The sequence below is a fragment of the Falco cherrug genome (assembly GCF_023634085.1).
Source record: "Falco cherrug isolate bFalChe1 chromosome W unlocalized genomic scaffold, bFalChe1.pri SUPER_W_unloc_1, whole genome shotgun sequence".
NCBI classification, from domain to species: Eukaryota; Metazoa; Chordata; class Aves; order Falconiformes; family Falconidae; genus Falco; species Falco cherrug.
Window position 1 is genome coordinate 12,341,105 of NW_026599288.1, and position 16,123 is coordinate 12,357,227.

The following is a 16,123-nucleotide window of genomic DNA, read 5'->3' on the forward strand; positions in this document are numbered from 1 at the left end:
GCGGTGTGGGGTGGGATGTCTCTTAAGAATGATGGTGTCCTTTGTATACTCTAGATGACAAATAAGTCATATTGGAGTGTGGATTAGAGTCCCCCCCAGAATATCCAAGTTACATACACCTTGTTGAGCTATTAGTGTTGTGGGTTAGAGTCCCACCGGGATATTTGAAGTGCACAACTGTGTAAATCCCTACACTATTACAGGGATGCCCAGCGTCTAGATTTTGGGTACTGGTAATTTGAAAATTTCTTGGATTTTGAAACTTTGTTGGATTTTGTTTACTGGACTTTGTTTCTATCAGATTTTGTTTGCCATATTTTGTCTCTGTCAGATTATAAATACTGGAGTGTCTTATTCAGTGTTAAATACTAACCAGGGAAGTTTAAATAAAAATGGAATAAATGTAATTGGTGCCACAAGGAAATTCAAAAAATGGGTATTCTTCAACCCCATGAAATTTAAATTTTGAAAACAGTGACTCCCATCAGTTCCTGTATATGCCTGAATGTCCAATTCCTTTGCTAGGGAGGGACTTATTAAGTAAATTGGATGCTAAAATTGTTTTTAAAGATGGGGAAGTACAGTTTCTGGTACCTGAAACTAAAGCTGACAAGGCAAGAACCTTTATGTTACAGGGAAAGGACAAAGATCCAAAAAGGATACCCGAGGAAGTGGAAAACATGGTAGCCCCTCTTGTATGGGCTGGTAGGGTCCCAGGATGCTCTCAATGAGCACTACCTTTAAGTGTTACTTTGAAGCCAGGATCAAAACTGGTAAGACAAAACCAATTTGAATATAATACCCCAATTTTTCTGGTCAGGAAGCTGGGGGCAGATAAGTATAGATTAGTGCAAGATTTACAGGCTATTAATTCAATCACTCAGGATATCCACCCTGTGGTTGCTAGCTTCTATACTTTGTTAACAACTCTTACTGAGAGTCATCAGTGGTGCACAGTGATAGATCTGAAAGATGCCTTCTTTTGCATACCTCTGAATCAATCAAACCAGGCTCTCTTTGCCTTTGAATGGGAAAACCCCCAGACGGGTCATAAAACCCAATTTACTTGGACAGTGTTGCTGCAAAGGTTCAAGAATAGACCTACAATTTGTGGGAACCAACTAGCAAAAGAATTAGAGATCTGGAAGAGAGATAGTCCTACAATATGTAGACAACATTTTACTAGCACTTGAGACCAAGGAAAAGTTCATGGAATTAACAATCAGCCTGCTGAATTTCCTGGGCTGAGGGGGCTATAAAGTTTCCCAAGATAAGGCACAAATAAGTCAACAACAAGTTTTCTACTTAAGATTTGAAGTCATTCCAGGACAACTAGAGACAGATTGAAAGGAAGCCATCTGTCAAGTAACCCAGCCTGCAATGGCCAGAGATCTACGTGCAACTATAGGCCAGTCATCCATATTTGCAGGATGAGCCCCTGGAAAATCCTGACTATTAATTTTTTACTGATGGAAGTAGTTTCATTCAGAATGGAAAATGTCAAGCTGTATACGCAGTGGTGACAACGACGACTGTGATAGAAGCCAAAGCCCTGCCAGTAAATATTTCAGCACAGGAGGCAGAATTTATAGCTCTACAACAAGCACTGAACTTAGTAGAAGGAAAAAGAGTAAATATATAGACTGATTATGAAGCCTGAAGAAGTCACCCTTTAACAGTGCCAGGTGCACCAGAAGGGGTTTTCCTTGATCCATCAAGGAAACAAACTGGCAGATAAAACAGCAAAAGAGGTTGCACAACAAGGTATCTTAGCATTAATACCAGATAAATTAGTTTTAATTCCAAATACCAGGCCAAATGATAGCCAAGCTGATCTTAAATTAACTTCTTATTTAAAGGCAAAAGAAAATTATTATGATTGGCTTGTAACTGCACAAAACCAAGTAGTAATTCCTCCACATTTAATGATAAAAGAAAAATACCAGCAAACTCATTGGGGAATAGAATCAATGCTAGCTAGTCTAAGACCCCAAGTAATTATTGCAAGAATGACTAAAATAGTGAAGACAGTTCATAAAAAATGTCCAACATGTTTGAAAAATAACCTCCTGAATATAAGGCACCCACCCCCTTGTGTAACCAAAAGAGGAAATTCCCCAAGAAATTATTGACAAATAAAATTTTCAAAATTACCTCAACAGCAAGGGTACAGATACCTTCTAGTATTAGTTGATACTTTTTCAGGATGGCCCAAAGCTTTTCCCTGTCACACCAATAAAACAAGAGAAGTAACTAAAAAATTGTTAAATGTCGTGATGGAGGGAAGACACAGTCACTCAATATGAGTGAACAGCAGACTTCGTTTATTGTGCCTTACAGTCATCTTTTATGCCTTGTTATAAATAGCTCATACATATTACAAAAGTTACGCTCATTATTGGTTAGTTGCCTAAATATCAAGCCCGCCCCTAGTTTCTCTTCTGTAGTTATCTGTTCCCACCTGCAACATTCTTTTCCCACCGCAAACTTCCTGTTATTGTGTATTTTTGCTTTACTTCAGATAAGCTGAGAGCGATGTGCATTTTTGTCCAGCCAGCTGGACTATGTCTATGTGACACTTTTCAGCTAGCAAGTTATCCACAATTCCCCCGTTTTTATTTTGGGCGACAGGCTTGGTTGACCATTTTCAATAACAGCGTTTTAACACAGGAAAATACACAGCCAACTTATAAAATCTCAGTTCAGAAGTATAATTCCTGAAATACTTGAAAAATAAAGTTAGCTTGAAGCTTTAATTTAGATGCTCTTTCTGTTCCAGTGATATAAAAAGTTAAAAAAATTCAAAGGTAATTTTAAAGTTCTGAACATGGACTAATGCAAGCTCAAAACCCAAAAAGAAAACAAACTGATGTTTGACCAGGAATATTTGCAAATATTTTAGTGGAAAATCCCTGACCATTAACAATTTTCTGTCCAAATAACAACTGCCCTTATGCAACCAACCAGTCCATACATTTTCTGAAGAATACCTCATTGATATCAAAGAATTAACAAAGGGGAAAAATTAGTTCTAAGCTATATACATTCATAAGTGGATTTTTCAATAGTTACGTACAGATTTACACACTAAGCCATAATGCCTTGTAGGTGATACACACAAGAAGAGTACGTTGCTTATCTGTCTGAATGTCTATGCTAAATTTGACAACTGTGCCACAAGCCAAGCCTACATGGGTGCTGTGTGTTATGCACGTTCCTTAACAAACAGAAGTATAATAGACAAATTCCCAAGATCTAGTCCCCAACCTAATTATATTATTTTGTAGCCAATTAAGGAAAATAACACAAATGTGCATATCTACATGTGCACACACCTTTTAGTTCAGAACCAATCTGTGATAAAAGGCCTTAGCCTTATGGCATCATTGAATCTTAACGAGTACAGTAATTAAAAATGCAGTCTTACTGTAAGTGCGATTTATGCTGACATTCCCTCAAATGCTACACGTGAGTATTTTTCACTCAACTGCCTCAAGTTAAAATAGTAGTATTCGTTAATATGTATTAAAAAATCATTAATTCTCTATATATGTCATATAGACTCGTATATGTCAGTCAAACAAGGAAGGGATGAATCTTTTGCCTCTTTTGTAGATAGGGTTACAGATGCTATTAATCGTGCAGATATGGCTGAGTTTATGAAAGGACCTTTGTTAAGACAATGTGTGCTGGAAAATTGTAACTCTTATACAAAAGGCATTTTAGTTACTATTCCTCTGGATGCCTCTATTGAAACCATGTTAGAGCGAATGAGCAGAGTTCCTGTAGGAGCCCAAGCTCTGTTAGTTGAAGCGCTTAAAGAGGTAGGGGACAATTTAGTTAAGGCTCAGCAGCAAGCATTTGCAGCCCTCGCTCCACTGAAACCTCCGGATGAACGTCGAGACAGAATACACCATCGAAGGGACTATACATGCTTTCGTTGTGGACGTTCGGGTCATACGCGCCGGCAGTGTCAAGAACGCCAAGTATGGTGCCGAAACTGTCAAATGAATAATCATAATACCTCAGCTTGCCGGCGTTCGGGAAAAGGGAAGCGGAGCGCCAGGAGTCGCGGCGCGCTGACCCCAATAGCGGCTCCAGCAACCTGCATGCCGATGACTGTCCCCAACCAGCTCCCCAACCAACAACCAACACCTCCCGCCTTCAACCAGCCACAAAGTTACGACCAGCAACCCGAGGGAGCCTCGGATTGGATCTGGCAACAGCAATAGATATTACTCTACTTGATAACCGCCCGCAGAAAGTTGCCACAGGAATCAAAGGACCTATAATGATAAACGGACAACTTCATGGAGCTTTGCTGCTGGGTCGTTCTTCCAGTGGCCTCAAGCGACTCTTTGTTTTACCAGGACTTATTGATTGTGACTATAAAGGAGAAATTTTTATAATTGTTCAAACGAGTTTTCCGCCTATATATATTCCTAAAGGTAGTCGCATTGCTCAATTAATACCACTCCAACACTTAACTCACCAAATGTCTGCAATCTCCAATCACGATCGCGGGACAGATGGTTTTGGGTCCACAGGAGGCTTAGCGATGTTGACTGTACCTATGAATCAACGACCACTCGCCCAAATTATTCTTGTACATGGGACTGATAAAAAACACATGACTGCACTTTTGGACACTGGTGCCGATATCACAATCATCGCGCGTGGTCAGTGGCCTTCTTATTGGCCACTGCAACACGTCCCTGGAGGAGTTGAAGGAGTAGGGGGAATAGCGCCTGTTCAGCGCAGTCAACAAAGAATACAAATCATCATAGATGGAAAAACAGCGATACTACATGTTACTGTTATGCCCTTACCGAGTGGAGTGAATGCACTCATCGGAAGAGATGTGTTGAATCAATTAGGAGTACTACTTACTACAAATTCACCTTTTTAGGAACGGTCACTGTCAATTGGACTTTCCCGATTCCTTTGAAATGGCTAATGGAAGAGCCTGTTTGGATCGGACAGTGGCCATTGAAAAAGGAAAGTCTGCAACAAGCACATTTGCTAGTTCAAGACCCGTTAACACAAGGTCATCTTAAACCGTCAACCAGTCCTTGGAATACACCGATATTTGTAATCCAGAAAAAATCAGGAAAATATCGGCTATTACATGATCTACGAGCAGTGAATCAACAAATGCAAGCAATGGGAGCCTTACAACCGGGTCTTCCTAATCCTGCTATGTTGCCCACCGAATGGCATTTATTAATAATTGACTTAAAAGACTGCTTTTTTACAATTCAGCTACACCCCAATGACACTCAACGATTTGCATTTACATTGCCATCGGTTAACAGAGAGGGACCTGACCAGCGATTTGAATGGACTGTGTTACCACAAGGCATGAAAAATAGCCCTACCCTGTGTCAGCTATTTGTTGATGCTGCTCTCCAACCTATTCGAAAAGCATGGCCTCATGTTATTATTTACCATTATATGGATGATATTCTATTTGCTCAAAAACAGCCTTTCACTGGACAACAGGAGACCTTTATACAACGACAGTTAGAGACGCAAAATCTCGTCATAGCAACTGAAAAGGTCCAGCGTTCACCCGCATGGAAATATCTTGGCTGGAATATTACTCAGTCATAAGTGAGTCCACAAAAATTAACCATTTGTAAAGATCTGCATACCCTCAATGATGCTCAAAAGTTATTGGGTGACCTCCAATGGCTACGCCCAGTAGCAGGCATCACCAATGATGAACTAGACGTGTTACGACCTTTATTAAAAGGAACAGATCCATCTAATCCTGTTATTGTTTCTAAGGATCAACAAGTTATGATTCAACAACTCAGTGAGCGGGTTGTAGAGCGTGCAGTAGATCGAATTGACCCTGATCTTCCTGTAGACCTCACTGTGTTAAACGGTCCCTCACACTTTATTGGTGCACTTACACAGTGCAAAAAGAAAAAGGGGGAGACTGTGAGAGTATTAGAGTGGATCTTTACCAAAATGCAACCAAAGACTACCATCCAAGAAAAAACGCAAAATTTGGCAGAAATCATTCGAAAAGGAAGAACGCGAATTTTACAAATTACCGGAATGGAGCCAAATGTCGTGTATCTACCAATACGCAGAAAAGACTTGGAGTGGTGGTTGCAGAATTCATCAGCTTTACAGTTAAGTTTATTAAGTGAAGCTCTGGAGATTAAAGTTGAGCCTTTAAAAGCACCTATATTAAAATGGATTAGTAATTATGACTGGTTAAAGCGTCCGAAACGAAGTGAGCGACCCTTAGCGGATGCTATCACAGTTTATACGGATGCAGGGAAACGCTCAAGAAAAGCAGCAGCAACATGGCACGAGAACAATCAATGGCACCACCAAATCCTTCCTGCGAAAGCAGGAGATTCGTTACAAACTTTAGAGCTAGCTGCTGTTGTATGGGTATGTACCCAATGGATACATGCGAGGTTAAACATTGTAACGGACTCGATGTATGTTGCTGGAATCGTAAGCCCAATTGAAGATGCTCGCCTTAAAGAAGTGCAAAGTCAACGGCTGTTTGAACTCCTTAGGCAACTGTTGTCAGCAATACAGCAGCGCACGCAACCCTACTGCGTTATACATATTAGAAGTCATAAATGGTCTGACGGTTTGGGGGAAGGGAATGCGCACGCTGACCAGCTCGTGTCTGTAGCAGCTCCACTAAGCGAGTTTGTTAAAGCACGAGAATCACACAACACATTTCACCAAAACACGCGGGGACTGCATCGACAATTTGACATTACAACGGAAGAAGCTAGAGGAATTGTACGAGCTTGTCCTACGTGCAGTCATCATGGACCGGGACTAGGTATCGGGGTGAACCCCAGAGGACTTAAAGCCAGAGAGTTGTGGCAAATGGATGTCACTCACGTTGCTGAATTTGGCAGATTAAAATATGTACACGTTACAATTGATACATATAGTAAATTTGTATGGGCTACAGCACAAACAGGGGAACGAGCACTCCATGTAATACGGCATTTAACAAGTTGTTTTGCTGTCATGGGAGTGCCACAGACAATAAAGACTGATAATGGCCCTGCTTTTGTCAGTGAAAAAATGAGACATTTTTGTCAAGCATGGGGAGTGCGACATATTACAGGTATTTCTCACTCTCCCACGGGACAAGCAATCATTGAAAGAAGACATCAGACATTAATGCAATATTTACAGAAGTTTGAGAAGATTACAGATGTACAAGAGAGACTTGCTAAAGTTCTTTTTGTGTTGAATCATCTATGTATATTTGCAGAACAGCAAGAATCACCTGCATGGTTACATGGGTATCTTAAAACATGTAAAGATGATGTTCCAATGTTTGTTATGTACAGGGATCCTTCAACTGGTTTGTGGAAAGGGCCAGCAGAAGTAAAGTATGCTGGAAGAGGTTATATGTGTGTACTTACTCCCACAGGGCCGCAGTGGATCCCAGCAAAATGGACCAAAGCAGCAGTGACTGATGCTCCAGTAACCAATGTCAACTCGTGATTGATTTATTAATATTGTTTTAGCTATATTTTAAGCATAATGTTGAGAATTGTTGTGTTAATTAATTTTGTTGTCGTAGTTGTAGCCTTTGTGCCTAAATCATTGTTTGATTTGCGAGAAAATGTATGGGTAACTTTAAGTAGAGCTATTAACACAACCACGTTTTGTGCAAGTTTGTCAACCCCTAGCGTACCCTTTTTAACTTGTTTAGTAGGTGTGCCGTTAAATGACTCAGATTGGATCGCCCTTAACCAGTCTCTTAACCAGATGCCAAAAGTTACCATATTGGCTCGAGGTAATAATATGAGCAGCTTTTTTGAAAAATTTGATAACTGGGATGACAAACTCCCTATTGGTCCTAGCCCTCAAGAAATCGAACTAGTCGATTCACTAAATGCCTCTTATTGTGTATATTTGAATTCTTCCCAGTACCCTTGTGCTGGTGAAGCCTCTAACATGCCTTGTAGTACAACTGCTATCACTCCCGTATATCCAATTAAGAATCAGTTTAATTGGAGTGTTTGGTGTAACCATATCAGTCGAAATCTGTCTAATCCTGCACCTGGAGTATTATATCCTAGGAAATTACCCCCTGGTTTGTTTTTTATTTGTGGTAATAGAGCATGGAATGGAATACCCTCAATGCCTGTAGGTGGTCCATGTACCATCGGTCGTCTGAGTTTAGCCTTACCACATTTTCATCCTAACAAATCAAATCCAGTGAGATGGAGAAGAGACACTTCCCAGATCCTTGGTAACACCTGTGATGATAACGTTCAACTTTGGAACAAATGGGAGGTATTTTTTGCTTCGTTATTTATCCCAGGTGCCGCTGCTGCTCGGGCCCACAAAAATTTAGAAACGCTGTCTTGTTGGGTGGTTAAACAAGCCAACCTCACCAGCAGAGTTTTATCAGACCTAGCTGATAGTTTAACTATTGTTCAACATGCTGTTTTGCAAAACCGCATGGCCATTGACTTTTTACTATTAGCACATGGACATGGCTGTGAAGATTTTGAAGGCATGTGTTGTATGGACCTTGAAGATAATTCAAGCTCCATACATAAAGAAATCAAACAATTGATGGAACATTCTTAAAAAATTCAACAAGATGTTGGATTTTTTGGCCTTGAAAGCTTAACAAATTGGCTTGGGATAGGAGGCTGGTTAAAAAAACTGTTGCAAAGTGTGTTGCTTATAGTAATAATTGTTATCATTGGATTTATATGTTTAAGCTGTGCTCTCTCTTGTATTTGAAAATTATTTGAGCGTGTAACTGGACCAGTTTTCCTTGTCCAAAAAGAAAAAGGGGGAATTGTTGCAGAATGGATGAAAGAGAACGGCCACGGTTCCATAGAAGGACTGTGTGATACAGCTTTTGACATAAGTCTGGAGTGAACCAAGCTAGGCCGCAGCGAGAAATTGCCAGGCTTGCTAAAAATGGAAAATTACCAGGCTTGCTAATAAGGGAAGAGAGGTAAGGTTATGCTGACCTTGTGCTTAATGTTGTAAATAACTTTGAGGAATTCACGTAGATAAGAGAGAAAAAAAAAAATATATGTAGTTAGCTATCCGCAGAAACCGCAAATAGGAGGACGTATGAAAGTGTAATCCTTTAGAGCTTAGCCAATCAGCAGATGATTTGTAGGCATAATTAACTGGAACTGTATATAAGACATAATCGCGCCGTAATAAATTGAAGCTTGCTCTATCACTCACATTGAGTCGGCTGCTTGCTTCCCCTCGCTCGTCGCAGTATGCTTTTAACCAATTAGTGTCTGTATAGCAACGTGTGAACAGTGTATGTAACCAACATAATTAAGGTGTGACGTGTGTACGAATATGAAAATTGTATATAAGCTTGCAGAAACTTAAGTAAAGTGGCTTCAGTTAGGATCATATTGATACGTCGTTGAGTCCATGATTTTGCTCCTGCAGTCTTTGGTTTTGAAAATTCTTTTTTCTCCCTTATGGTCCCAAAGGGGAAAATAAATGTCTTTTAAAGAATAATGTTTTTTTAGCTGAGTGAGATCCCAAATAGTTCTGGAGATACCAAGGGACTACAGATTCATGGAAGATTTATGATGTCAGATAGAAGACTGATGTGTTCTGGTTTAGCAGAGGCTTGAAGGATGGTAAGGGTAGTGTTTTGAACATCAGTGTGGGAAATATATTAAGGTCTGTGACACCCAATTACTCATTTAACACTTATGTTCATAGACAAAATGAGGTCCTTTACAGTAATGTTGTTTGCCCATGGAGTATTACTGACCACTGTTATTTTAGTAACAACTAGGTTCTTTTAATAAAGATCATGAAATTCTTCTCTAACTGCACAGGTCCCAGGAAAAAAGTAGTTACATACCTAGCAGTTGAAGACTAGTACTGGAGTATGCATTTAGCTGACTGAAGATAAGCTGATGCTCTCATAGAATCATTAGAATCATAGAATCATTTAGGTTGGAAAAGATTATCTAGTCCAATTGTTAACCCAGGACTGCCAAATCCACCACTAAGCCATTTCCCTAAGCACCACATTTACACGTCTTCTAAATATCTTCAGGGATGGTGACTCAACCACCTCCCTGGGCTGCCTGTTCCAATGCTTGATAACTCTTTCAGTGAAGAAAGTTTTCCTAATATCCAATCTAAACCTTCCCTGGCACAACTCGAGGCTGCTTCCTTGTTCTACTTGTTACTTGGGAAAAGAGACGAGACCCACCTCCCAACAATCTCTTTTCAGGTAGTTGTAGAGAGGGATATGGTCTCCCCTGAGTCTCCTTTTCTCCAGACTAAACCACCCCACTTCCCTCAGCCGCTCCTCATAAGACTCGTTCTCTAGACCCTTCACCAGCTTCTTTGCTCTTCTTTGTACACTCTCCAGCACCTCAATGTCTTTCTTGTAGTGAGGGGCCCAAAACTGAACACAGGATTTGAGGTGTGACCTCACCAGTGCTGAGTACAGGGGGACAATCACTGTCCTAGTCCTGCTGGCTACATTATTTCTGATATAAGCTGGGGTGCTGTTGGCCTTCTCTGCCACCTGGGCACGCTGCCGGCTCATATTCAGCCAGCTGTTGACCAACATCCCCAGGTCATTTTTTCCCCAGGCAGCTTTCCAGCCACTCTTACCCAAGCCTGTAGCATTGCATGGCATTGTTGTGACCCAAGTGCAGGACCCAGCACTGAACCTTATTGAATCTCATACAATTGGCCTTGGCCCATAGATCCAGCCTGTCCAGATCCCTCTGCAGAGCATTCCTACCCTCAAGCAGATCAACAGTACACCCAACTTGGTGTCTTTGATACATGTGTAAGAATAATAAGTTTATTTCGCAAAAATGTTAAATATTTCTAGAGTGCAAGTGCATATCATGTGGTGACTATCTTCCAGTTACAAGTTCAAAGTGCACTTTTTGAAATGCAAGCTAAATGAGTGTAGAGAAAAAAACAACAACCTCAAACAAGGAACTTGAAGTTAATTTGTAACAGAGAAAGCAATAAATAAAACTGCAACCACGTTTAGTCATAATTCTTTTTTCTGTCTGATGTGTCCCTTGCCTGTCTTTCCTGACACCTCATTAAAAGTATTTTGTATAAGTTCAAGCAGAGGATTAAGTATATTAGCTTCTTTCCATGCCAATTTCAAGTATCTCTTTCTCAAGATATCCAAATCTCATATAGCAAGTAAGTATGCAGTGAGGAACTAGAGAGATTTGCAATTGCACAACACTCGCATGGGTGCCTGTAGATGTACTCATTGAGATTCACTGTGATTATACTTGATGACTATACAACTATACAGTTTGTTCAGGCCTCTCCTCTCTGAATTTAAGGCTTTTCAATGTTCTATTACTCTCTACCATTCCAAATGCAACAATTGTCGATGCTGAAGAATGGACCAAAGGAAGTGATTAGACTCATTTTCCTGAAATAGCATCTCCTATTGTTATTATCAAAGACAGACTAATAGCCTACATGGCCCCTCAGTCTTAACATCTAGAACATCTCTTAGCTTTTTTTGCTTTCTGTTCCAAATCCCCTTTCATAGCTGCTGAATCCACCTGTATCCCTCACTGTATTGTCTCTCAAATACATTGTCTATAGTTTTTTCTTATTGTCTAAAGAGCTGGACTGTTCATTTGCTTAGCCTTCTGAATGAGATAACTGCCTATTCTTATATGGAAACACCTGCAAAAGAAATGGAAAAAAGAGTGCTTTTATCTGTTTTTATGCAGAACATCAGTGCTTACACAGAGTCAAGGCCTTTTCTGCTCCTCACCCCACCCCACCAGTGAGTAGGCTGGGGATGCACACGTCAGGAGGGGACACAGCTGGGACAGTTGACCCCAGGAGACCAAAGGGATATTCCATACCATATGATGTCATGCTCACCAATATAAAGCTGAGGGAAGAAGAAGGGGAGGGGATGTTTCGAGTTATGGCATTTTGTCTTTCCAAGTAAACAAAGGGGAATTGTCAAAGGAAACACAGTAAGCTTGTATGAGGGACGTCGCATGCATTCGTAAAACGGTTGTAGCAACGACGACGACCACCCAAAAGAGACGAGGAAACAAAGGGGAATTTTCAAAGGAAGTACAGGGGGCTAGTATGAAGAACATCGTATGCATTCATAAAAAATTCGTAGCGACGAATACCACCGTCCAAAAGGGACGAGGTAAAAAAGGGGAATTGTCGAAGGCAGGACAGAAGGCTTGAATGAAGAAGGTCGTATGCATTCGTAAAAAGGTTGTAGCGACGACGTCGACCGCCCAAAAGGGACGAGGAAACATGGGGATTTGTCTAAGGAAGGACAGGGGACTTGTATGAATAACGTCGTATGCATTCATAAGAAGGTTGTAGCGACGACGACGACCGGCCTAAAGGGACGAGGAAACAAAGGGGATATGTCGAAGGAAGGACAGAGAGCTTGTATGACGCACGTCGTATGCATTCGTAAAAAGGTTGTTACTATGATGACAGCCCAAAGGGGACGAGGAAACAATGGGGAATTGTCAAAAGAAGGACAGGGGGGTTGTATGAATTACGTCGTATGCATTCGTAAAAAGGTTTTAGCAACAACGACGACCGCCCGAAAGCGATGAGGAAACAAAGGGGAATTGTCAAAGGAAGGACAGGAAGTTTGTATGAAGAACGTCGTATGCATACGTAAAAAGCTATAGAGACGACGACGACCACCCAATAGGGACGAGGATCTAAAGGGGAATTGTCGAAGGCAGGACAGAGGGCTTGTATGAAGAACCCCGTATGCATTCGTAAAAAGGTTGTAGCGACCATGACGACCACCCAAAAGGGACGAGGATCTAAAGGGGAATTGTGGGAGAAAAGACAAGTAGCTTGTATGATGAACATCGTATGCATTCGTAAAAAAGTTGTAGCGCTGACAACGACCGCCCAATCTGGACGAGGATCTAAAAAGGAATTGTCGAAGGCAGGACAGAGGGCTTGTATGAAGAACGTCGCATGCATTCAGAGAAAGGTTGTAGCGGCGACAACGACCTCCAAAAAGGAACGAGGAAACAAAGGGGAGTTGTCGAAGGAAGGGCAGAGGGCTTGTATGAAGAACGTCGTATGCATTCGTAAAGGGGTTGTAGCGACGAAGACGACCGCCCAATAGAGACGACGAAACAAAAGGGAATTTCCGAACTAAGGACAGAGGGCTTGTATGAAGAACGTCGTATGCATTCGTAAAAAGGTTGTAGCGACCCTGACGACCACCCAAAAGGGACGAGGATCTAAAGGGCAATTGTCGAAGGCAGGACAGAGGGCTTGTACGAAGAACGTTGCATGCATTCGTAGAAAGGTTGTAGCTGCGACGACGGTATCCCAAGAACAACGAGGAAAAAAAGGGGAATTGTCGAAGGCAGGACAGAGGGCTTGTATGAAGAACGACGCATGCATTCGTAGAAAGGTTGTAGCAGCGACGACGACCTTCCAAAAGGGACGAGAAGCAAAAGGGGAATTGTGAAAGGAAGGACAGAGGGCTTATATGAAGAACGGCGAATGTATTCATAAATAGGGTCAAGCGACGAAGACAACCGCCCAAAATAGACGAGGATCTAAAGGGGAATTTTCGAAGGCAGGACAGAAGGCTTCTATGAAGTACGTCGTATGCATTCGTAAAAAGGTTGTAGCGACGACGACGACCGCCCAAAAAGGGACGAGGAAACAAAGGGGAATTGTCAAAGGAAGGAGAGGAAGCATGTATGAAGAACGTCGCATGCATTCAAAAAAAGGTTGTAGCAAGGACGACGACCGCCCAAAAGGGACGAGGAAACAAAGAGGAATTGTCGAAGGAAGGACAGGGGGCTTCTATGAAGTACGTCGTATGCATTCGTATAAAATTTTTAGCGACGACGACAACCTCCCAAAGGAACAAGGAAACAAAGGGGAAATGTCAAAGGAAGGACAGGGGGCTTGTATGAAGCACGTCGCATGAATTCGTAAAAAATTCGTAGTGACGAATACCACCGCCCAAAAAGGACGAGGTAAAAAAGAGGAATTGTTGAAAGGAAGGACGGAGGGCTACTATGAAGAACGTCGTATGCATTCGAAAAAAAATCGCAGCGACGAATACCACCGCCCAAAAGGATCGAGGTTAAAGAAGGGGAATTGTCGAAGGAAGGACAAAGGGCTTCTATGAAGAACGTCGTATGCATTCGTAATAAAGTTGTAGCGACGATGACGACCGCCCAAAAGGGACGAGGATCTAAAGGGGAATAGTGGAAGGCAGGACAGAGGACTTGTATGAGGAGCGTCGCATGCATTCGTAATAAGGTTGTAGCGATGACGAAGACCACACAAAAGGGACGAGGAAACAAAGGGGAATTGTCGAAGGAAGAACAGGCGGCTTGTATGAAGAACGTCGCATGCATTCGTAAAAAAGTTGTAGCGACGACGACCGCCCAATAGAGACGAGGATCTAAAGGGGAATTGTCGAAGGCAGGACAGAAGGCTTGTATGAAGTACGTCGTATGCATTCGTAAAAAAGTTGTAGGGACGATGACGACCGCCAAAAAGGGACGAGGTAAAAAAGGGGAATTGTCTAAGGAAGGACGGAGGGCTTGTATGAAGAACGTCGCATGCATTCATAAAAAATTCGTAGCGACTAATACCACCGTCAAAAGGGACGAGGTATAAAAGGAGAATTGTCGAAGGAAGGACGGAGGGCTTTTATGAAGAACCTCGTATGCATTCGTAAAAAGGTTGTAGCGACGACGACGACCGCCCAAAAGGGATGAGGAAACAAAGGGGAATTGTCGATGGCAGGACAGAGGGCTTGTATGACGAACGTCGCATGCATTCGTAAAAAGGTTGTAGCGACCATGACGACCGCACCAAAAGGGAGGAGGATCTAAAGGGGAATTATCGAAGGCAGGACAGAGGGCTTGTATGAAGAAAGTAAAATGCATTCGTAGAAAGGTTGTACCAGCGACGACGACCTTCCAAAAGGGACGAGAAGAAAAAGGGGAATTGTGAAAGGAAGGACAGAGGGCATATGTGAAGAACGGCGAATGTATTCCTAAATAGGTTGTAGCGACAACAACGACCGCCCAAAAGGGACGAGGATCTAAAGGGGAATTGTCGAAGGAAAGACAGGGGGCTTGTATGAAGTACGTCGTATGCATTCGTAAATGGTTGTAGCGATGATGACGAGCGCCCAAAAGGGACGAGAAGAAAAAGGGGAATCGTCGAAGGCAGGACAGGGGGCTTGTATGAAGAACATCGTATGTATTCATTAAAAGGTCGTAGCGACGATGAAGACCGCCCAAAAGGGACGAGGATCTAAAGGGGAATTGTCGAAGGGAGGACAGAGGGCTTGTATGAAGAATGTCGCATGCAATCGTAAAAAATTTGTAGCGACCATGACGACCACCCAAAAGGGACGAGGAAACAAAGGGGAATTGTCGAATGAAGGACGGAGGGCTTGTATGAAGAACGTCGCATGCATTCATAAAAAAGCTGTAGCGACGACGACCGCCCAATAGGCACGAGGATCTAAAGGGGAATTGTCGAAGGCAGGACAGAAGGCTTGGATGAAGAAGGTTGTATGCATTCGTAAAAAGGTTGTTACCTTGACGACAGCCCAAAAGGGACGAGGAAACATTGGGGAATTGTCAAAAGAAGGACAGGGGGCTTGTATGAAGAACGTCGTATGCATTCGTAAAAAGGTCATAGAGACGACGACGACCGCCCAGAAAGGAACGAGGAAACAAAGGAGAATTGTGGAAGGAAGGACAGGGGGCTTGTATGAAGTACGTCGTATGCAATCGTATAAAATTTGTAGCGACGACGACGACCGCCCCAAAGAGACGAGGATCTAAAGGGGAATTGTCGAAGGCAGGACAGAGGGCTAGTATGACGAACGTCGTATGCATTCGTAAAAAGGTTGTAGCAGCGACGACGACCGCCCAAAAGGGATGAGGAAACAAAGGGGAATTGTCAAAGGAAAGACAGTAAGCTTTTATGAAGAACGTCATATTCATTCGTAAAAAAGTTGTAGAGAGGACGACCACCGCCCAAAAGGTACAAGTTAAAAGAGGGCACTTGTCAAAGAAAGGACAGGGGGCTTGTATGAAGAACGCCGTATGCATTTGCTAAA